The sequence below is a fragment of the Myotis lucifugus genome, unplaced genomic scaffold, assembly GCF_000147115.1.
Source record: "Myotis lucifugus unplaced genomic scaffold, Myoluc2.0 scaffold_39, whole genome shotgun sequence".
In the NCBI taxonomy this organism is placed as follows: domain Eukaryota; kingdom Metazoa; phylum Chordata; class Mammalia; order Chiroptera; family Vespertilionidae; genus Myotis; species Myotis lucifugus.
The window spans coordinates 6,012,001-6,037,011 of NW_005871087.1; the positions used below are offsets into that span (position 1 = coordinate 6,012,001).

At 39.9% G+C, this 25,011-nt stretch overlaps 1 long non-coding RNA gene across 1 annotated transcript; it reads right to left on the reverse strand.

Annotated features, from left to right (window-relative positions):
- Nucleotides 1-2,460: 2,460 nt before the first annotated feature.
- Nucleotides 2,461-24,413, reverse strand: LOC106696981. Its single transcript, XR_001347985.2, has 3 exons — nucleotides 23,013-24,413; nucleotides 6,647-6,700; nucleotides 2,461-2,816 (listed from the first exon to the last, which is right to left on the reverse strand). It is a non-coding gene; the product is annotated as an uncharacterized LOC106696981 (long non-coding RNA).
- Between the last annotated feature and the right edge of the window lie 598 nt (nucleotides 24,414-25,011).

A 25,011-nucleotide genomic window follows, 5' to 3' on the forward strand; every position in this document is an offset into this window, starting at 1 on the left:
ACATTCCCTCTACCCGTCCTCAGATTTTCTATTCAATAAAACCTGGGAGAAGAGACAAGCATGCCTGTAGAGAGAACCCTCCCAGCCCATCTTGGATCCAGAATCTTACCTATGATCTACTGTCCAAAGAAAGAAAAGCTTTCCTCCTTATTTCCTTCCCGGATTCTCTCCTTAATTTTAGTAGGGAAAGCAAGAGGAAAAACTTGTGAATTCAAAAATACATAGATCATCCTTTACAGCAAACAGACTAAAAAAGAGAGGAAAGTTAACATGTAGATAAATTCTGAGGGAGAACAATTGAAGTGCTGATACTGGATGGTACGCACTTTCACATCAAAATAAGAAGTGTTTCTTTGGCTGGGATGGAGGTATGAAGAGCTGAGTGGAGAACATCTGCAAGACTTACTATCTATTTTCAAGTAGGAGAGGTTATTAAACCATTGTCTAACAGTTAAAATGGCTTGAGCAACTGAAGTTAGAAGCATGTATTTCAATGGCCCTAATTATTTGCAGGTACCTGATGGTTAGTTAAATCTGGCATTTATGTTTGAAATAATTTCTGTTCGCCTTGTTTATAATTGCAAAATTAATGCGTTCACTGTAAAAAGTTCAGAAAGTACAAACAAAAAGAAGCAAAATAACACTAAGCAGTAACTATCATTGCCATTTTGTTGTATATCAAGTTTTTCTATGCATATGTGCAAATATGAAGATTTAAAATATCCATGTTTTTTCTTTCAATGTAGCAATTCAATGTCCACTGTCAGAAATGTATAAAATACAAAACACATATAGAACAAAATAGACAACATTCATAATCAAACACTTAATGTGTAGCTGTACATAGATATACATTTTCTCAAACAAAAATAGGCTCACACTGCTTTGTAAGACCACTCTGCTTTGTAACATGCTTGTCTTAAAGATATAATCTCACTTAAAAAAATATTATCCATCCCTGTTCCAGTGGTAATTGTGGTCCAGGGGACATTTGTCAATATTTAGAGACAAGTTTGATTGTCACAAGGAGGGGCATGTACAGAGAGAGGCCAGGGATGTTGCTAAACACCCTACAGAGCAAGGCTCCCTATCCTGTAACACAAAAGAATTACCCATGCAAATGTCAATGGTGCCAAGGTTGAGAGCCCTACCCTGTTCCCCAAGGTCTCCCCCTCCTTGCAGGTAGAGGGGATTAGAGGAATATTTCAGTTACAGTGGCAAACAGTCAGGATTCCTATAATCCCAATCCATCTCACAAATACTGCCTTTTTCATCCAACCTAAGAACGAACTTGGCAGGGATACCAGTGGGTGGAGGCAACAAAGGCTCCAAATCTTCTGTTTACTTACACTGATAAGTATCTGAATTGCTGGGAGGACCAACAGGCCTGTACCCTCTGAGACAGTCTTGCACATGGATGCTGCGTTCACAAACAGAGCTGGCTCCAAAAGCCCTTTCTTCATTTTCCCCGTACGGACTCCACTTAGGATGCCATCCAGTCTTTACACTCCGTGCCACCCACCCATTCCATGGCTTTCTGAACTCCAGTGGGGTATGAAGACCCACCTCCTTGGCCTCTGTGCTGTCCTTCCTCAGAGATAACCCTGAGTATCAGGTGGTTTTCTTCCAAATGTGTATCAACAATAGATACTTCTGGGACCAAAACTTTGCAAAAAACTACAAGATCACTTGTCATCGTATCTTATAGAGAATAGGAGCAAATTGAACTCTTTTTTCATACCTGACCTTTCTCATATTTGTCTACCTATTTCTGAGAGGCCATTAGTTTGTTTTTATGTCATGATATCCCCCATCAGTTTTAATGGCAAAATAGAATTCCATTATGTGAGTGGATTAAAATTTAAGAAATCCCTCGCTAGTAAAATTACCTGATATACTGTGGGGGGGGGGGGGGGGTCACTATTATGAACAACATTTTGATGTCCATGTACCCTTACATAATGTCTTACTGTTTATGATAAATTTCTAAATGAAGTGACTGATTCAAAAGTATGCCCATTTTTAAGTAGGCTTGTAACAATACTATACAACATAGTTTTAATCAGACATAGCATAATGATAACAATGTATAGTATAGTTGTAACAATATACAATACAGTTGTAATGACATACAGACTCATGGTTTGGCATATATTCACAAACTCTTGCATGTGTACATAAGGAGATGCACTCAAATGTCCACAGCAGCATTATTTGCAATAGCCACATATTGGAAACCTTTCATATGGTCATCAACACTAGAATGAATAAGTAAGTAGTACTATAGTCACACAATTGAACACTACTCAGCAATGATAATGAATGAACTACAACCATATCCAACAACATGAACAAATTTTACCACCATAGTGTTGCGTCAAAGAAAAGACACAAAGGAATACATGAGTTAAATTTGTACAACGTTTAAAAACAGGAAAAATTAAATAGTATTTTCAGTGGTACATACATTGGTGATAGACTATAAAGAACACTGAAAGAATAACTACCATAAAAGGTAGGGTAATGGTTATCCTTAAAGGTGAGTAAGGAGGAATGCATTCAAAGACAGCCATGAAGCTGGTAGATTATGACAATAGTCTTTATTCTCACTTTGAGTAATGGTAATATGTATGTTCACTTTATTATTATTCTCTAAAAGTCATACATATTTTAAATACTTTCCTGTATATATTTTGCAATTTTTACTGAGAAAAGAAAAGTATCCAGCCCACCAAAGTCTTCCCAAGCATCTCATCAGATGCAAGGCATCTGTTCTATCCACCTTCTTCTTCACACATGGAGTCAAACTGTTCAATCTAATATAGAAGAAGAAACAACACCAAAAATAATCAATGCATAATTCTTTGGATAGTGCATGATGGTTTAAAGAAAGATAATAGGAGAAGACTCAAATCCCCCCTACTCCAAATTTTCTCTGCATCCCATAAATTTTTCAGATTTGTGGCACACAAGGTATTTTGAGAAAGATTGCTCCCTCTTAGTAAAAAGGTTCTTAGGGCTCATTCACTCCATTGTATGTTTCTTCAAGGGTCTAGGGAAGATCTCCAGGAGTTCAGAGATCTGCCTGCCCCAGAGGTAATTCTGGCATCTTAGACATCTTCTGTCAGGTTAAATTTATTGATAGCTTCAACCAGAAAGGATAAGCCAAAATGTTTTTCACTTCCAATATATGTGAGTAAAAGCCATAGATGCTATCTTATTTAGGATTCTGAACTGCAAGCAACAGAAGCTATCTCTGCTTCATAAAACAGAAAAGGAGTTTATGAAAACAATATTGGGGATCTTAAAGAATTGTTGGGAGGAATGGAAAGCCACACCCAAGTTAATCTTCCGGGAACAATGTCCGAAACCCTGCAGCAGAGCTGGCCTGGTGAGTAACCAGGGCCACTGCGAACTATCAATGTCACTCCAAGGACAGACACTCTGGCTGGTAACCATGGTCACACCAAAAGCTGGAGGCCTCTGCTGTCACCATAGTGGAATGAATCCCCTTGGCACTTCCTTCTCCAGTTGCTCACTTTCAAATTGAGGTCTCACATTTAATGTGTCTGGTAGAACTTAGGTCACATTGTACATACACTGGCTATAAGGGAAGCCGAGGATGAATGTTCGAGGTTCTAACAATGCACTAGGCCAGTGGTTGGCAAAGTCATTAGTCAACAGAGCCAAATATCAACAGTATAATGATTGAAATTTCTTTTGAGAGCCAAATTTTTTAAAGTTAAACTATATAGGTAGGTACATTGTTATTAACTTAATTAGGGTACTCCTAAGGTTTAGGAAGAGCCACACTCAATGGGCCAAAGAGCCGCATGTGGCTCGCGAACCGCAGTTTGCCAACCACGGCCTAGGCAACCAGATATTATTAACAATGTCTACCTCGAGGTAGGCATCCATGCTCTTTTGCTTCAAAAACTTTCTGTCCGCTCTAACTTATGGAATAACAAAAATTTCGTTCCTGCCAAATTCTAAATACATGATTGATGATATTTTTAACTCTCCAGACAAAAACATGAAATTTCACCATCTGCTTTGCTCTTTTGTCCCTTGTGGGCAATAAATTTCACAAAGTCCTCATGATTCAGAGGAGTCAGAGGTGGGGCCTTAGATCTGAGTCTCCATGCACATTTTATATCCATTTGCATACCACTAGAAGAGGTTGAGTAACCAGGAAGTCCAATTCAACCCTTTTGACAGAAGTGGTTGGCACACAAGACCCTTGCAGTGGTAAAAATGTACCTTTAGGTCATTCAAAACTCCCAGAGTCTCAAGGTGAGGCTGGTGGAGAACAATCACAGGCTGGATTGGATGCCAATTTTATGGCTAGTGGCCATACTGCTCTCTTACAAGCTGTTGCTTTTTGAAGCTATCCTGAAAGGATTTCTGGAGGGATTTAAGACTGTGAAAGTCAGGCTCCTTTTTGTTCTATTCTAATTAGCAATTTTGAGACATGTGCTTTCTACACCAGGACCTTCAGCCTCAGAGGACATAATCTATGCATATTAAAAATATATTTTTACATAGAAACTGAAGATACCTGGTGGGAGTGAAGGGGGAAGTTGCCCTTAAAAGAGAGAGAAAACTGCTGGGATTGTTTCTCACTTAAAACAATTTAAAGCAATTTTCCTCATTTTTTGTATATTATTATTGTCATTATAATTATTACTTTTTTACCTTAGACACTGAAGTCCAAAGGTTATCATCAACCCAAGTTTTTTGAGAGAATATATGGTACCTTGCTGCTCATTTTTCTAAAAAAATTTCTCCTTTTCCCTTTTTTAAAACATTGAGATGGACTGTCAATATTTATTGGAAGTCACAGAGAACTAGAGGGCTTTGTTTAAAACATTGGAACTCCCCTCTTAGTTCCAAAAAAAAAAAAACATACATTGAGCCCTTCAGGTTCCAGACAGAAATGAGAATATATGTTACCTAAAAAGATCATCCAAGAAATAGGACTTGGGAGGATATAAATGCTCCTGCTCTGGGAACTTTTAAGAGAAGGCAGCTTCCAAATGAGCCAATAAATTGATAAGGGGAACATGAAGAGTCCAAAAATATAGTGTATAATAAATGGGGACTTAGTAAATGATAAAGCCATCATTCCAATTGACTGGGAAAGGATGGATCTTTTAGTTAATTCAGTTGGCCCAACTGCCTATTCATCTGGAAAAAATAAGGGTAGACTCCCCTCTTCACATCATATGGAAACAAAAATAAACATATAGATTAAAGATCTAATATTTTTATTATAAACATATAAGAATGAAGTATAGGAGATTATCTGCATAATTTAAGGGTGAGCAAAAAACATCTTCTGTAACACCAAAACTAGACATCACAAAAGAAGAAGTTGACGGATGTACATCAAAATAAAAAACTGTGTAGCAAGGATTCTATAAATAAAATGTATGTTAGACTGGGAGAAATTATTTGCCACCCATATGGTTACTATCCCTAATATATTAAAAGCTATAACATATCATTAAGTAAAATATAAAAATGAGCAAAAAATAGCAATGCAGTGATTGAAAGTATGAAAAAAATGCTCAATATCCCTCTAACTTAGGAAATTAAAACAATGAGATGCAATTTTTAACGAGAAAAAAAGCAAGTTTTGATTTTATTTGTTTGGGGTGTTTTTTTTTTTACTATGTTTATAGTATGATTTTTTTTTTTCAAGAAAGGTAGGAAGAAGGAAAGCCCTATGTATTTGTATGTGTGTGTACAGGGGAGGGTTGTTTTGGAGGGTACACACCAAAATGTTAATTACCTCAGGGTCAGGGGAAGATACTAAACCAAAGTGAATGAATGAAAGAAAGAAAGAGAAAGAAAGAAAGAAAGAAAGAAAGAAAGAAAGAAAGAAAGAAAGAAAGAAAGAAAGAAAGAAAGAAAGGGAGAAAGAAAGAAACTTAATTTTTCTCTTAATACATCTTTGTATTGTTTAACTTCTAATGAGAATTTATTTCCTTTTTAATTAAAAAAAAAATCCAATAATAAAGCACTTCCTTAAAAGTAAATGGGTTATTGACTATTATGATGAATTAGGACAGAGTTGAGACAATTGATTGACTATGTTATGTCATTCATTGAGGTAAAGACATTTTCATTGACAATAAGATATTTTCATATGGCCCTAACTGGTTTGGCTCAGTGGATAGAGCATCGGCCTGCGGACTGAAGGGTCCCAGGTTCGATTCCAGTCAAGGGCATGTACCTTGGTTGCGGGCACATCCCCAGTAGGGGGTGTGCAGGAGGCAACTGATCTATGTTTCTCTTGCATCAATGTTTCTGGCTCTCTATCCCTCTCCCTTCCTCTCTGTAAAAAAAATCAATAAAATGTATTAAAAAAAGATATTTTCACATGATTAATTCTTGTTTATCTACATATCAGTCTACAACTAATGTTCAAGAAATATTACTTTCTTTCAAATCAAAGTTATTTAGACTCTGAGTTCTTCCATCACATGAGGCTGTTGGGACATTCTATTTCTATCATGATTGGGCCCTGTCCAAGGCCCCACCAGACATCTGGGAAATGATAAGGCTGCAAGTGCTGTAACTAAGTGTGGGAAAAGAGGGCTGGACTGGAGACAGAAGATGTGGGTGGAGGCCAGTCTTTTACCTTCCAAATGATCCTGGTAGATTGATACAACTCTCTGTGCCTTGATGACCTCATCTATAATAATAAAAGCATAATATGCTAATTAGACCAGACAGCTTAACAACCTTCTGGACGTTATTCTGGACGTCCTTCTGGATGAAGCTGCAGCAGCGGGGGCCAAGGCAGAGGTGGTTAAGGGCAATCAGGCAGGCAGGCGAGCAGTTAGGGGCGATCAGGCAGGCAGGCAGAGGCAGTTAGGGGTGATCAGGTAGGCAGGCAGAGTGGTTAGGGGCGATCAGGCAGGCAGAGTGGTTAGGGGCGATCAGGCAGGCAGGTGAGCAGTTAGGGGCAATTAGGCAGGCAGGTAAGCAGTTGGGGGCAATCAGGCAGGCAGATGAACAGTTAGGGGCAATGAGGTGGGCAGGCAGAGGCAGTTAGAGGCGATCAGACAGGCAGGCAGAGTGGTTAGGGGCAATCAGGCAGGCAAAAGGGTTAGGGACAATCAGGCAGGTATGCATAGTGGTTAGGGGCGATCAGGCAGGTGAGTGGTTAGGACAATCAGGCTGGCAGGCAGAAGGGTTAGGGGCAATCAGGCAGGCAGGAGAGCACTTAGGGGTGATCAGGCAGGCAGGCAGAGTGGTTAGGGGCCATCAGGCAGGCAGGCAGGCAGGCAAGCGGTTAGGAACCAGAGGTCCCAGATTGCGAGAGGGATGTCTGACTGCCAGTTTAGGGGATCAGGCCTAAACCAGCAGTCGGACATCCCCTGAGGGGTCGCAGATTGTGAGAGGGTGCAGGACAGGCTGAGGGACCTCCACCCTCCTGTGCATGAATTTCGTGCACTGGGCCTCTAGTCTATAAAATAAGATTGGTATCATTTGGCCTGCATAGGTCACAGAGGTGTCATGGCATTATGGTGTTGAATCCTGTTAAAATGACCCATTCTGAAACTCCTGGTGATCTAGGACTTGGCTGAATGACTGCCAAGTAGACTATGAAGATAGTCAAGTCTTTGAGAGGATAATGTGTTTACAATTAAGAGATCTTAGAGAATGAGGCAGAGATGACAAGGGGGATCTGGAATTCAGGTCTCAGAAAGTTAAATCAGCAGAAGGCTCCACAGACTTTCCTTGGTCCTAAGAACTCTCAATATCTAGGTCTAGTACTTCTTCCAACAACACAGTTGCATGGAATAGTTTATTCTCAAAAAAATTAAAATTATCTTTTTTTTTTTTTTTTTTTTTTTTTTTTGCTCATCACACAGAAATTCTTACAGAATGACTAAAGAAATCATTTAAAATTTCTTGGATAGCTCTTTAGAGAGATGATGATTATCCAAATCTTTCTCCAAAAAGTCTTTGAAAACAAGGAGGTGATTTATGAAATGTTCAATGAATGTCTGCAATATCAACAATTGTGTTATAGCCACAAATTAGTACCATTTTTTCTGGGCTCAATGAGCATTCTCTGAACTAAGGGTACCCTGTACTTACAGTATTTGAATAGAGCTTTGTCCACTCTATAGAGTTAATGCCTGGGAAGAGTTAAATTGTGTTCAGGGAATGAGAACCCTGGTTTTATCCTAAACTGGTCAACCATTAGCTATGGACATTGAACCAGGGACTCTGCCTAGGTCTTTGTTTAACCCTCATGGTCAATAAGGCACTCCTACCACCTAGGATTTAGATCACTATTTTCTATTATAACATGATAACAGAAGGTGCCAGCTAGTGGATGTTTGCTTTTTAATTGATTGTCTGGATGTTTTGTCACTTGGTGTTTCTGGGCAGCTTGTAATTTTTACGTATCATAGTGTAGTGTAAGCTCTGACAGTTAAAAGCATGGATGGAGTGTTTGTGTGAACTAATATAAATTCAAAGTAAACATCATTACATAAAAGGGTACGGTCTTTTTTTTTTTTTTTAGTTTTATTCATTTCAAACGGGCCGGATCCGGCCCGTGGGCCGTAGTTTGCCCACGGCTGAGTTGGACAGTTGGACATTTAGCATATTAGCCTTTTATATATTTAGATTCTAATTGATAAGTTGCAACTTCACTCTAAACTTCCTCCTCCATGTGAGCCACTAATGCAAGGGTCAGTAAACTATGCTCCACAGGTCACGTCCAACATGCCACTTGTTTCTGTAAATAAAGTTTTATTGGAAACAGCCACACTCATTTCTTTACATATCATCTACAGCAGCACTCATGCTATATCAGCAAACTTAAATAATTGAGACAGAGATCATAATGATCCACAAGGCCTAAAATATATACTACCTGGCCCTTTATAAAAAGAAAATGTTTGCCACCCCCTGCATAAATGTATCTCTCACCTTAGTTGGAAGGCCTTGCTGTACAGAGGCAACTGTATATCTTGGGCTGACATTGAGGGCCTGACTTACTTGGCCCCAAGTGACTTCCCATTTTTCTTTTGCATAAAGCCTCTGCTCTAACCAAGGTAACCCAATCTCTTTTCTACTTCTTGCAAATAAAAAGGTCTCCCCTTCCCCTCCCCAGCATACAACTAGCAACAGTGGCCCTAATTAATTCACAATGATATTCCCAGATCCTTGCCTCTCAAAACATGGTCCATGAACCAGCAACCTCGACATCATCTAGGCACTTGCTGGAGCTGCAGAATCTCAGACCCCAACCCAGAACAACTGAATCAGAATCTATATTTTAACAAGATCCTCAGATGACTTGACACACTGATCTAGAGCAGTGCTCTCCAACAGAACTTTCTGCAATGATAGGAATGTTCTCGCTGCCATGGCCAATATGGTAGCTACTCGCCACCTGTGACTATCAAGCAATGAAATTGTGACTTGTACAACTCAGAGTCGCAATTTTTAAATTGATTCATTTAAATTAATTATGTCTATAAAACCACATTTGGCTGATAGCTACCATATAGAAGCACAACTCTAGACTTTGCCCTCAGAAAAGGATTACTGGTGAGCACCTGTAGCTCATTTCTGTAAGGCGCCAAAGTCACCTGAAACATTCCAGAATTGCCCTGAGCCTGGAAGAGGATACTTATGGAACATCTAGCAATGCCCCTATTGGGTTCTGTGGCTGGAGCAGTCAGATTGTCTCCAATAGCCCAAGATAGGCACAGACATTGACTATGAATGAAATCTCAAGAACCAAATCCTTCCAGGTGGTAGTTGAGACATGGGGAGGATGTGTGTAAGGATCTATCCCAGGAGGGCGGTAGGGAGAAGGAATACCTTCATCAAGCTGATACATCCAACTGAGGGAACCTGTCCACAGGCAATATCTTGCAAGCTCAGGCCTGACCCTCTGCCTCACCCTAACTACACATGCCCATGAACCAAAAGGCCTCAACCACAGGACCTGTAGAAGCCATCTTGTGAAATCTCTGTACACAGGTTCTGTTGCCAAGGACCTTGTGCAAGGGTGTACAGTGCAGGAAGCTGGTGGCAAAGCAAGGGGTAACCTGGATTTTCTTTTCACAATCAAGTATTTCCTCCTCAAGACAGAGCAAAGACCTCTCCATCCACTCTTGCTCAGAGTCTATATTCTCACAGACTGGGGCCCCCACCACCACTTTCTCCCCAGTGCCTCACACCCTTATGTTCATGGTCTGGGAGCTGCTACTGAAGAAAGTGGAGGCATGCTCTGAGGTGCCTGATTCTTATCTCCCTTGGCTCAAACTGGGTTTCCCAGAAGATCTCTGCCTGTCATACATCAATTTCTTAGGGTTACCATAGCAAATTATCACAAACTCCTTGGCATAAAACAACAGAAATTTATTCTCTCACAGTTCTAGAGGCTTAAAGACCAAAATCAAAAGCCATACTCCTGAAGGCTCCATAGGAGAATTGTTCCTTGCTTCTTCCAGCTACTATGGCCCCTGGCTTTCCTAAGGTTGTGGAAACATAACTCCAGTCTCTACCTCCATCTTCATATGGCCTTCTTCCCAGTGTCTCTCTGTGTCTTCTACTTTTCTATCTCTTAAAGGACATCTGTTGTCATTAGATTAAGGACCCACCCTAATCCAAGATGATCACATTTTAAGTTCCTTACCTTATTTACATCTGTAAGGATTCTATTTCCAAACAAGATTACATTCACACGTACCAGAGTTAAGGCTTTGGACATTTTTTTAGGGCCACTTTTGAAGCCACTATGCTTTGTGTCCAGCATCCTTTCCAGAAATTCTCAATGTCTTCCCTTCTGTGGGTTTCATCGTCCTGCCTGTCCTTCAAACACATTGAAGGGCCTCTACAAAGCTTGCTTTCTGGGGCCAGGAAAAATGTTCCAGCTAAAATAACTCTCTGAACAGCAGGGTTTCACTTTAGCTGTGTACCCTGGAAGCATGGAAATCTGTGGGGTGCTGCCCCTTTTCAACTGGCCCCTCCTACCTACCTTATCCTTACTTTCATGGCACAATGGCATGTAGTAAGGACACCCCCTTCCATTTCCCTGACAGCTTGGTCCCATTCCCACAGTCCTCACTCAACATGCTCCTGTACCCACTGGGAGAACGCCTGGAGAATGTCCCATATTCACTAACATATTAGATGCTCTCCCATTGTCTCCCACCCACACTCCCTCCGTTGAAATGAAATCCCCAGCCCTAGTAGAGTTAGGTCAGATATGGAGATTGTGGTTGGGCCAGATTTGAACACTTGGCCTGGGGAAATAGCCACAGACTAGGTTAAGCTAATCAGACTCCTTTCAGAAAGATAAAAGCTAAGAAGCCTAGAGACTGAGCAGGTTGAACAGGGATGGGCACTGCCGCTGGCTGGAGGTCTTGTGCATTCTGAATTGCAGATCGTGTTGGGATTGCAGTCATGTTGGGCCATGTGCAAGCAAAGGAAGCCTGATTAGGAGGCGGGTGTGCAGAGCTGTAGACACAAGAGAACATTTGGTCTGAGCATTCAACACAGAAAGAGAGGTGCTTAATAACTCCCACTTTCCTCACTCCCTACACATTTTTCCTGAATGTGTCCATTACTTTTCTACAAACCTCCTTTGAACTCAAACAGGCCTAAGTGGGGTTCTGTTCTTTGTAACTAAAAGACAACCAAAATCATTTCTGATTTATAATCTGTTATGTTAGGAAGACCAACCTAATGGAAAGAATTATCTTATAAGAAAGAGGCATTCCATTAGTTGCAATAAAAATAAATAAATAAACAACAACAAAAAAGACTAAAGCCCAGTGAGCAAACTCATCTTGGGCCATAATAATTTAACATATTGGTGACATGATTTACAAATTAAGTGCTTGTGACTTTTGTCAATAACAAAGTATTCTTCCCCTGAAGAACCTGATCATTTGTGGATGCGTTGATAAAGTTGTGTTTCTGAATCTGATATTAGAGGTGACAACCACAACAATCACGAGGACCTGATTAGCATCTTGGCGGCTCTACACATTCTTATTTCATCAGCTACAGAAGGCTCTGCCAAAGGGAGCACATGAAAATGGGAGGAGGGACAGACAGCCTAGTACCAGGTCTTAGATAAAACTGACCTATCTAAGGCTCAGATTTAGACTTTCACTTGTGGGTAATTATTTTTGTTTTGAGGCTATGGCAGGGATAAGATGCCCAGTATATACTTTGCCTGTTTAATATCTCCCTCTAACCCCCCCCCAATATAAATGAGCAGAGAAATTAAAAGGAAATACCCAATCATAGAAATGGCAGATGCGTAATAGTTTTTATTGTCCATTTTTATGGAAGAGAGTGGGTGTCAGAGAAAAAGGGGTTTGAAAATGTTGTTTTCTATAATGTTAAAATGCATGTGGAGAAAACTCTGAAATGTCGCCTTTTGGTGCCCTGCCTTAAAGTTCACATGTTGGGCAAAAGGGGAAGGAAGAAGAGAGAGATTTGATACAGCAGTGCCAGCTTTTTCAATGTGACATTATGTAACTGAGTGAGAAGCACTGAGTCCTCTATCCTGGTAAACCTGCAGAACTTCAGAGTATCTGCTAAGCCTTAAATAAACCTTCTAATTTTGGCCTAACCACTATAATTGAATTTTCTTTTCCCTTTCTCTTTCAATAGTTATAAGTATCTTTCTATGAAAATTCTTTGACCTCACTGGGAGTATTAAGAAATGTGAATTTCTTGGTATGCAAAATTAGAATGGCAAAGCCTACTTACCAGGGGGATCAGAAGGATGGAATAAAATAAAATTTTTCTGTGGTTCTCAACCTTGGGTGTACCCTACAATCACCTGGTAATCTTTAGAAATATAAGAATACCTAGGCTCTGTTCTTGCCCAATGGACTCAGACTCTGAGAGAGTGGGGCCTGGGCATCAATATATTTTTAGAATCTGTAAGCAGTCAATACAAAGCAAGGGCCCAGTCTTTAAATCACTGTTAACTTGAGACTCTTAGGTAGAAAAGAAAAAAAGGGGTGGGGGGATATGTTGTGTGTTTGTGGGTGTGTGTGTGTGTGTGTGTGTGTGCGCGCGCGCGCACGTGTGAAGGGGGGGTAGAAAATGGAATCCATGAGATAATTACTTAACTTTGCTCTAAGTCATGGCCACCACTCCAATATCATCTCTAAACTTTCATCTTAAGAAGCCTATTGGTCACTAGAGGATTCTGATGGGGAAATGTCTAGACACTGGATGGATAACTATAGCCAATCAATCCCATCTTTAACACTGGGAAAAAATAACCTACAGCAGCTACCCTATTGACCAGAATGACATTACATTTGTACAGAGAAACAAAAGTAGAGGTAAATACAAATAAGTATTCTTATCTAACATGATTGAACATGAAAAATTATATACTCTATTTTCTCAAAAACATATCAAATATGGATTTGAGCTTTCCGAGAATAAACACATGACAAATATTTGGAGCTTAAGTGCTCCTGGGATATAGGAGAACAAAAAGATACCTATTCCTCACAATGTAACCTTGGAAAAATTACTTTTAGCCTTTCTGAATACTATTTGTTTCATCTGTAACATGATAATATAACTTATTTCACAGAAATATTTCTGTTACTTAAATAAGATAATATATTACATTAGAAACTTTATTAAAGCTTCCGCCATATAGTAGGAATAAAAGAAATATTAGTTAAGACTTGTATCCTGAGAGTCATCATTGTGAATAGGAATCATTATGTTCTAATTTTCCAGGTTGGCTGGGAGTTCCAGCTTATTAAATGCTGATTCACCCAGCCTTTACCATAGGTATTTTTAACCCTGTGTTCTTTGGGATTGACTAACTTCGGGAAGTTAGAAACTTGGGATTGACTAACTTCGGGAAGTGAGAAACTAACTTCAGCAAGTTTAAACTTGTTCAAAGCCAAGTTTGTGGTACATTATTATGATCTCTGGTACATCTCCACACCCTCCTATAGAATCCTTGTAATTCTGATTGCCATCTTTGTATTTTAAGTCAATGTCAAAAGCTACCAAACATTGCCAATTTAGCATTGTGTAATGCTAAAAAAGTTTCCACCAGAAGTTATGCCACTGAACATGTTCTTCTTTAAGGATGTAACAGGTCTGAACAAAGATGTTCCAGAACGTTATTGCTATATCTAATGTAAAGTTCATGTATGCATGTATAATTCATATATCATTAGTCTGCAGAAATAGTCAAGATGACAGTCTCTAAGAGTTTAAATCAAATGGGTAATAGCATACCCTTTACATATATACTTCACAGAATATCACTTTAGTTGTGCAACTTTTAAATGGATCATCTCATATAATTATTAAATTTTAAAGTATGATTATAATGTGTATTTTATTTATAAAAATTAAAATAATCAAAACTTACATTGGGTATTTATATTTCAAAGTTGAGATGTCTAATGCCAGATTGAAGTAAAAAAAATACATTCTGAAATAGAAAATGCACAAATATTTGTAGATGTCCTTTAAAACAAGTTTCTATTGTGCCATTTCCTCATATTTTATAATAAAACAGCCATTCCATTTCTTTTTTTCAAAATTTTTTTCTTTATTAATTAAGTTATTAAAACATATGTGTCCTTATGCCCCCATTGCCTCCCACCCCCCGTTGACTATAGATAACAAATCCTATATAATAAAAGCATAGTATGCAAATTGTCCCCTCGACCAGGAGTTCAACCAGGGGGTAGGGCCGGCTGGGGGAAGGGAGAGAGGCCCTGGCCGGCAGCCAGCAGCTGCTAGGGACCTTACCAGTGCACGAATTTTGTGCAATGGGCCTCTAGTATATAATAAGAAATAATATAATTCAATTTTTAAAGGTGAAAGGAAAAAAAGTAATCCTAAAGTGATTTTTAACTAGAACACATAAGTTTTTTAATAAAATCACTGGCTAAATTACTCAACAACAACAAAATAAACTCATTTTGAATAAATGGTATTGCCATGAAGCAATAAATTCTGGAGTCTCCCTGTCACATTTGTCCCTACTTCATGGCCTACCCAACCCCACCTGCCCAAGCCTATTTTTTCCCCCAAGTAATCCAGACCTGACCTCTTATTCCTCATAGGCATCAAAATTCCATGTATCATCCTCATAAGACTCTGATCTGGGAGACAGTGGGTAGCAATTGTTATTAACCAGGTAACTGTGTTCCTTATGCTTTATCATAAACTCATATGTGACCCCCTTCAAAGTGGCACCTTGCACACTTCTCTGTTGGGAGAATTCTAAGAAATTATGCTGATGTAACTTTCAGACAATGTGGCAGGCCAGTGGTAGCAATACTTTGGGTCACATAGGTAAATATCCAGTTCTGGAGACTATGTTGCCTTAGCTTGGAATCTGTATGAGCCTTCCTCATTTTTAGGTCTGAACTGGCTACCTTCATCTTCTATGCTCAACCTGCATATACCCTCTGTTCTCTAGACTTCAGATATTGTCTTTACAAGGATGAACCCTGAATCTCCATCTCTAGATTTAACTTCTAGTATGTTCCAGTCCCCAATTTCTTACCACATATTGAGTATCGAGCATTTCCACATAGGTGTCCCACTGGTACCTCAATCTCAATATGCCTATAATGGAACTACTTTCCCCCAACCCACCCCTGACCCCCGCCACCATTTCTTTATCTTAATTTCTTTGTATGCTATGAATGACATCTCAATATTCCAGGTAGTTAAGCTCAAGATTATATGCTCATCACTGATTCCTACCGTTTCCCCCTTTGTCTTCCATAAACATTCAACTGCCAAGAGTGTTAATGAAGTCATATAAAGGACAGAATCACATCACCCTAATGAACTCTGGGCTGGCCAGACTCTAAGTGGAGTCTGATTCTAGGTACCTTTCTAGATACTTTACATTAGGTAGAATAAAGGGCACCAAGAAAATAGTAAATTCAAGAAATCATATTAGGTGGAAACAAGACAGTGGTCACAGAGAAGAGAAAACATAAGGGTTTTATGAGATACCAAATTTAGCTATGAGACCAATCACCAAGATGCAAATTTTCCAAAGAAATACCTAGAACTGGTTACAGGATACATGACCCTTTACCCAGACTGGGAATTTAAAGGAGCTAAATTGTTGGATAAAGAGAAAGGAATTGTGAAGTGATTTTTTTGGAGAGAGTTGAAATCCACCACCACCCTCCCCCACGCCCCACCTGCCTAGTGTGGGAGAGTTCTATATTCATTCCCTACATGTGCAGGACAGAGGTGCTGGTGCCTGACATGCAAGTTATCTTTGGAAAGTTACAGTGCTCTATGGCTGCCCAGCAAGTGGCTGTATAGGAAGTAACTGTATTTATGTCAAAATGAAAGTCAAAGGTATGTGAAACCCAGGGACCAGATGAATTAATTACCTGTGGAAATGGAACCTGAAGTTATATTGAAAGGTATTCTGACCAAAGGGGGGGGCATTGGGGTGAGTGTCCCCAGTAGTAAAAGGTAATGATGTATATCACCAGGGGCTATAGTTGAAAGAAGTTGGCTGGATTAAAGAAATTGCATTAATTACATTAATTGGCTGCATTAAAGAAATTGAAATGAGTAGGTCCAAAGTAGAATCTTCAAACCCTAGCACCATCTGTATCACCTGGGAGCTTATTAGAAATGCAGAATCTCAGCTATCACCCAGGCCTTGAATCAAAATCTTCACTTTAATGTGATATACACATAATTCATATGCACGTTAAATTTTGAGACTTGGGAGCCAGTGTAGGGAGGTATCAATCAAATAAGAACTTTTCTGTCCCCTTAACTTTCCTTCCCCTCCCTGCTTAGATCTCCATGTTTGGAAATAGCAGTTATAGAATTGGGGAGTGAGCAATAAAGAGAACAGGAAAGCCTGCTACTCGAAGGTAAGAGGGTAGAGGGAAGAAAGCATACTTCCAATATCCATGAAAGAATCAATTGGTATCTTTGATTGAACACTTTAAATCACAGGATTGTGTCTGTGTTTACAACTTAAAGTGACTATAGAAATTGATTTCCCAAGGTTGACCAGAAATGTCATGAGACTGCCCTGGCAGGAGAAGAGCAACACTTCAGAGTAGGCTTGAAAAGAAGTGAGAGACAAAGAAGAGGCAATTCTTTGAAGACAATGAGTCCTGGCATTTCTGGTTACCATTGCACACTGGTAACACTTGTCTTCTAATCCTTGATTGATTGTCATGCACAAAAAGCACTGAACACTAGCCAATTGGCAGGCATTACTAAGAGAGATTTTGCCTAGCAGGCTATAAAAATCTTCTATAATTGCTAACAATGTCTAATCAGAAAAGAAATGCATGTTGTCATACTCCTGGAATGGCTCAGGCAAAAAAGACCCTCTAGCCTTTGGGTTGAAGATAAATTTTACCTTGACTCTTAGGGTCTGTACATTGTGCTACCATACAGTCATGCCCTCAGGGATAAGTAAAGTCTGTGGGAATGTCTGCCTCTATATTAGTGACCAAACTCTTACCTAGGCTTCTTGACTTGTTATAATGATGGCTCTTTACATTTTTCCATCTCTTCCCTGGATATCAGCTTGTCAGTTAGTAGCTATCACTTCCTTACCAATTATTCTTAATTTTCTATTTCTAATCATCTGTAGGCTGCAAAAACATATGACCCAGCTTGAGAGAATTGTGTACAAACAAACTGCCTGTGAGGTCCTTTCTTATAAATAGAGAATTTGGACTTTGGGTCATCTACCTGGTCACTCAGGCGTCTTCTCTGCTTATCCTCTGGTTCTAGTGAATTTGTTAAATAGCCAAGGTAGGTACCCAGAGAAGGCAATTGATTATAACCTTACATATTCAGGAAACCTTGGGAGAAGTGTTAATTTAAATTGTTCTAAGTATCCTTGCAGTGTAGCTAGTTTAATATGTGAATCTCAGATCTCTGGGTGCAAACTCAGGTTCTCCTAGTAGTAGCTTACAATCACAGGGGAGACCCTTGGCCTCCAGGACCTCTTTCTTTTCACCTTTAAAAATAGAGGTAATAATACTTATTTTGCAGCGTTGTGGAAACTAAATGAGCCAATGTTGGTGGTGCACCTGGCATGTCTACGGAACCCAGTAATTTTAGTTCCCTTTCCCTACTCAATTTTACCTTTTCTTCAAGCCTTGGCACTACAATGCATGTGATATAAATAAAGTAAAGTATCAGTAGGGGTCATGTAAAACCATGGCATATGAGCAGCAAATCAAACACCTGGAGATGTTTGCTCTGAATAAGGAAAGACCCAGCAAAGAACTGCTGGCTTCCAAGGTTCAAAGGAGAGGCTGGTAGCAGAGAGAAAATGACTTCCTCCTTTTTATTTTTGGATTCTAGCCCAAGCCATCCATCCATACTGTTATCAACTCATGCCAGGCAATCATTGTCTCTCACCCGGGCTACTACAGCCACATCCATACTGGTCGCCCTTGACCTACTCCTGCCCTATCTACATTCAGTTCATTCTCTACCCTGCATTCTGAATGACCTTTGAAAAACATCAAAGCTGGCTAGGCCCTGCCTCTGTTTAAAATTCTCCAGGCCCCCTTTAACAAAAGACAAGCTCCTGATCACCTGAGGGTATTTGTGACTATTACTCAGCCTCATTTCCCATCCTTCCATGGGTTCCTGCCCACCTACTGCCCTGCTCCCCCACACACACACTACACATACCTTGTATTTACCAAAACCCAAACATGTGAATTTCCTTAGTGATGCTTATCTGTCTCACTGTCTTCATGCTTATCTGTTTGGAACAGCCTCTAACTTGCCCTTGAGGTGAAATGCTTAAAATCAAATCATCTTCTCTGAGAAGCTTTGTTCTGTCCTCTGACCCACCTTCCACCCACAGAATTAATCACTTGCCTGCCCTACTTCCATATCTCTACTGCCAATAGTGTGCCATAGCTATGTGTCTCCTCTTCACTGTGAGCTTCCTCACCACACACACTCTAACCCTTTCTCCAGTTCCAGGACAGTGCCGGGGGTCACCATGTCAACGTTGACACCATAGCTCTTAAAACTTTAACACAGGCTGAGCTGCCAGCAGGATGCTCAGCAGTAAATGACACCATTGAGGTGCCTTCTACGGTGAGGGGTCACTATCTTCACATTATTATGGTATCTTCAAAAGATACCATCTATAATAATAAAAGCATAATATGCTAGTTAGACCAGACATCCTTCCGGATGACCTTCCAGATGAAGCTGGGGCTGCAGCTGCGGGATCCAGGCAGCCACCGTGGCTGTGAGGGAGGGATCAAGGCAGCTGCCGTGGCTATGAAGGGCTACTCTTGCACGAATTTCGTGCATCATGCCTCTAGTAATTTATAAAAACCGACCTACTGAGTCCCATTAATTTGGAAATGCCATCATAAAGTGGCATTAGATCAGAACAGAGATTCTCTAATTTAATGTGCACAAGAATCACCTATGAACTCTTGCTAAAATGCCAATTCTGATTCAGCGGGTCTGGGGTGGGGCCTGAGATTTTGCATTTCTAATGAACTCCCAGGTGAGGCTGGTGCATCTTGAGTGGCAAGGATTTATAGATTATCAAATTCAGGGATCTGAAGGCTGGGTTTAGGATAAAAGTGAAGCAGAAAACCTAAAAATCAATGTTTTAAAAATCCAAACCAATAATAAGTTTAATTATGATATCCACAATGAAGGAATGGAAAGTGCTTTCCAAAAGTGGTATTTTAAAGGTACCATTTCAGAAGTCCAAATATTGAATAAGGCAGAAAATGTAAACCATGTATATGACCTATACACTTGTTTAAAAGTATTTCTGAATGGTTGATTAAAATAATTGTTTTCAAGGAGTTGGCAGACTATGTGTAGAAGTGGAAATTCAAAGCTACTAAAAAGCTGAAAAAAATAAGTTACTAAATGATAATTTCCAACTATTAAAGTCAAAGCTTTTGATTCAACTAGAAAAGAAGTTAAGTGAATTACTTGCTTTTAAAAAAGACATAGAACTCCTCCTCCAGAGGTTTCTATGGTTTCATTTAATACTTTTGCTATTAATAAATTCATAAAATGGGTTTGAAACATAATGGACACTAATTAGGAGGAGAGTAACAAAAGGTTCAAATAATTTAAAAACTGAAAAATTGGTTTATGCTCCTTCAGTCAATGACTCATAAACAGAAAAGCGGTGGAAAATATTATTCATTCATGTTGCTGGGTAGTCAAGTGACAAAGAAGCATTTCCAGACCTTCCGTCTTGGGAAATTCTTGGCGAGGTATAAAGAGATAGAGATCTGGAGGACAGGGAGTGTATAACTCACCAGGCTGGAAAGACAGTGGAGTTAATAAACCATTTCAAGTGCAGGAGCCCATTCTCCTCTCATCATTTCTATTAATAAACTCCTGCAGTATAAACATCTCTCATATAGAACCAGTGCTGACAAAAGACTCTAATCAATAGTACCAAGCCACAAACAATATCATTTTGTAAGGACAGACCGCAATAGCCAAAGAACAATTTTATGGGGAAATGCCTCAAGCTGCCATCTCCCATCACTGACAGATGTGAACTTCATCACTAGCAATGTGTACTATGCACTTGCTCTGAAAGCTGGGCGTTCCCAAAAGACATAACTATTGCTCTCTTCTTACACAGATACTGATATCACAACCGGTTCCCAACTCCAGGAAGAGGGTATTTGCTTATTGATTGGAGACATGGAGGTTTTCTCACAATGGACTGCTGACAACCACAAACACACTCGTTATTGGATTCCAAAGGAAGATTCCACCTCTTCCTTGAGCCAGCTATATTCTACATGCCCATAATGATCCCGCTGGATAATGCCAAGTGTGGTTCTGTTCCAAACTTCTACCATCTTGCCTGAAAATCCTCCAAACCCAGGGCCAAGAAACAATGATGATTATTACTGTTTTATTTATTGAATTTATTGGAGTGTCATCCTATATAATAAAAGGCTAATATTCAAATTGTCCCCTCGACCGGGAGTTCGACCAGGGCTCGGGGCCGGCTGGCCAACCACCCGTGGCCCATCCCCCTCTCCCCCCAGCCAGCCCTGCCCCCAATTGCCCTCCCACCCTGATTGAGGGTGGGGCCAGCTCACCAACCTCCCATGGCCCCTCTCCCCCACCCGATTGGGGCCAATCAAAGCAGGCCAGCCGGACCCCACCCATGCACAAATTCATGCACCAGGCCTCTAGTTGGTTAATAAAATCATATAGGTCAAAGGTGTACAATTCTATAACATCTGCATATTGTAGTGTGTATTCACTACCACAAGTCAAATCTCCTATCATCACCACTTATACTCCCCTTATCCTCTTTTATTTCCCCTCTCCCCCCTTTCCCTCTGAAAATCATCTTACTGTTGTCTGTGTTTCTGAGCTTTGTTGTGTTTCTTTTTTGTTTGGTTGTGGGGTTTTTTTTGCTTAATTCCTTCACCTTTTTCACCCAGGCCCCAACCCCTCCTCTCTGACAGTTGTCAGTCTGTTCTCTTTCTCTAGGTGTCTGTTTCCATTTTGTTGTTGTTGTTGTTAATTTATTTTGTTCATTAGATTCCACATCTAAGTGAAATCATGATTATCTCTAAAGAAATCAGGTTTACTTAATAGCATCTTAACAGATGGAAAAACCAAGAGCATTTACATAAGATTACATGAGATTTGAACTGTAGATATCATCAACAACACTGATTTTAGAAAAAAAGAACATTTCTTTCCCAGTACAAATGTCCTTGATTTTTGTCCATCATCTAAGTCAGGAAACTAGAACTTCGTGATCTGCTCCCAGAGGAATGGTCTATTGAAATGATTAAAATATAAGCCCTGCCCCCTAAAGTGTTATGCTTACATGTGTCATATTTTTTCCATTAGGAAACATGGGTACATTTTACTCTTTGGAAATAATTTTTTAACTGTTTTTTTTTTCCATTTTCCAGCAGAAAAGATTAGCGTGAGTCTTTGTCACTCCTAGGAATAAGTGTGCAAGTTTATTAGCTACAGTCAACTAGTGGAGTCAATGCCATGAATTCAGTCCAGGGAGTGACAAGGAAAACATATTTTAAACTTCATAATCTAAATCCTCTTATCAAATTTGAACAACCAAACCTATTTCCTCAAATGTATCTATACATACTGGTAAGAATAACTGAGCTTCTCCCCCAATTGCACTGAGTCAGTCAAAGGGAAGCCTGATGAATCTACTTTTTTAACCATCACCCCATATGGTGCTGATGCAGGTGGTCCTAGACCTTGCTTGGGAAGACTCTTGTAAAGTCGCTGGTCTGTCCAAAATTACATGTGTTGGGGACACAGATGAGAGTAAATGCAGCTCTTGGCAAAGTTATAGTCCCCACTGAACAAAACACTTAAAGAATTATCACCTAGGACAGTGATGGCGAACCTTTTGAGCTCAGTGTGTCAGCATTTTGAAAAACCCTAACTTAACTCTGGTGCCGTGTCCCATATAGAAATTTTTTGATATTTGCAACCATAGTAAAACAAAGAATTATATTTTTGATATTTATTTTATATATTTAAATGCCATTTAACAAAGAAAAATCAACCAAAAAAATGAGTTCATGTGTCACCTCTGACACGTGTGTCATAGGTTCGCCATCACTGACCTAGGAATACAAACAACATATAGGACAAATCAAGGGAAAAAATAGTGCTGATTTAGGTATAAAAGTACATGATTAGAAAGAAATAATGCACTCTTTTTACCCAGTCTTTTTGCCTTAAAGACTTTCCTAATTAAAGAACCCAGAGAAAAAGCTGTCAGTTTTGTCCAGAATTGTAGCAGTTGGTTTAAGCTCAATGCATCAACAGTTCCAGGAACTGTTGGACTAGAGGTATAAATAGAAAGCAGCAACAGAAGCAATATATCATCAGCGTTAAAGCAAAGTATTTTAAACAATTTATAATCGTGGAGTGGGGGGAGAGGAGTGGTGGGTGTAGAATCAGAGATTTGCCCCGCTTACTTGTATCACAGCTGTGACAATCAAAGGAAATGTCTGGATTTCCGGATGTTCCTTGGAAATTCTGGTCTCGGTGAATTGAGAAAAGGGTGTATGCAGGAAGTTGATCTGTACCTATCTTTTCCATCTGCTGTTTTATCAAGGCAGCTCCATGTTTTAGAACAAGAATTAGCAATAGGTGTTATTTCCAGGAGGCCTGGTGGTTTAAGGTGGGAGGTCAGGGTGAGGGAGGGACTAGAGGTGGAAATGAGGTTACAGGAGGGCTGTAGTGAGGACAATCCAGGAGAGGGGAGGCAGGGAATGCTCCCATTTCCACCTTAGACTGAAGTTTTTCTGAGACTTGTTGCTCCCTAGGTGATTGAGGCAGGAGTTGTAGGGGAGAAAGATGATAGAAAGGGTGAAACTGGGCCTTTGATGGATATCTTAGGTTGAGTTCTCCCAAAACAGACTGAGACAAGGATATGGCATCAGAGTTGATTCAGCAGGTGATCTCAGGTTACCAATATGGAGAAGTAGGGACCAGTCCCTCTGGGGAACTCTGACTAACAGTAGAATACACTTCAGCATTGTCCCGATTGAGGGGTGAGGCAGCTGGGATATTTTCCCACTAGCATCCCTCAATGGCTGGTTGAGGGTGGCTGCCAGAAAATGTTACCTTCTAAGCATTTCTGGTCTGTCCCATGCATGATTAGGTGAACTCCCAGGACCAGAGAAAACCCTCAGGGAAAGGATCACTGGAGCTTAGAAATATGAAAGCTGAGAGGATATGGGTGGGACGCTGACAGTAATTGGTACAGTGGAAGACACTGGATGGACCATAAGTGAGTCAAAGATTGGGATATCTCGATATCCTGACTGGATGTTCCATTTGCATGTAAAGGATTAAAGAATGTCTTCTGGTGAGAAAAGGGTTTAAATTGAATTCATTTTTTTTTCTATTTTAGAAAATTGCTTTCTGTGGTCAATCTGCTCCCATGGTTTTCCCTGTGGAAAACCCTGTAGTCAGCTGCATAATTTTAATTATAATATAATTAATATAATGTAATTAATATAATATAATTAATATAATATAAATTTCATCAACAACTGCCATGGTAGAAAATGGAAACCACATTATTTTTTGTTTGACTAATATAGCTCCTGCACTACCACATCATTTATAACCATAAAAAAGAATTATGTTGATAACAGTAATATTTAATAACAAATTAAACTGCTATTTAATAACATGTTTTTAAAAATAGCTAGAGGTATCCTCTGGGTAGTTGCCGAGTGGAGAGCTATTGCTTCCTCCCAGAAGAGCTGCCTACTTAACATTTTTACATTTTGTTCCTTCCATAATTAGCTTAATCATTGTAGCTTGGGAACAATTTATTTCAGCTTCTTCCTTCTTTCATTTATTTATTTTATTGGTTTTTACTTGCTTTTAGGCTGAATGAGTTGGGGAATCGAAAATCATCCTTGAGTTCCTCTGGGTTTCTGGTTTCAATCTAGGCTTGGAATGGAGATCACTCCAGGCTCCCAGCCTGTCCCACAGGCTTCTCACTGGTGCAGCTGAGCAGCCTGGCTGTTGAAATATTACTCATTTCCAATAGGTGTGTGTAAGGCCCCGGGGGGAGGAAGGTTGGCGACTCGGCAGCCTCTCTCGGTTACCAAACTACCTGCCAACGCAGCTTGGGGCTGAGACAGATAGAACAGGGAGATAAATCTGAGGAGGCAGCTCAAATAACCCTAAGCCACACTTGAGAGTACCCCAAGAGGATGCACTGGAGGAAAGAAAATCAGATATCAGATCCCCCTAAGTGGAAATTTCCCAAAGGACTCCATTTATCACTCACTGCTTGGTTCCAATGGAAATTCCCCAAGACACTGAGGGGCTTGGTAGAGAGCCGTATCATTTGGAGGGTTGGATGTTAGAGGGATGGGTAATCATGTCACAAAAGTCAGATCTTAGTAAGTAGTCCCCATAACTGCCTAGAAATCCAGAAGGTTTAAAAGCTGA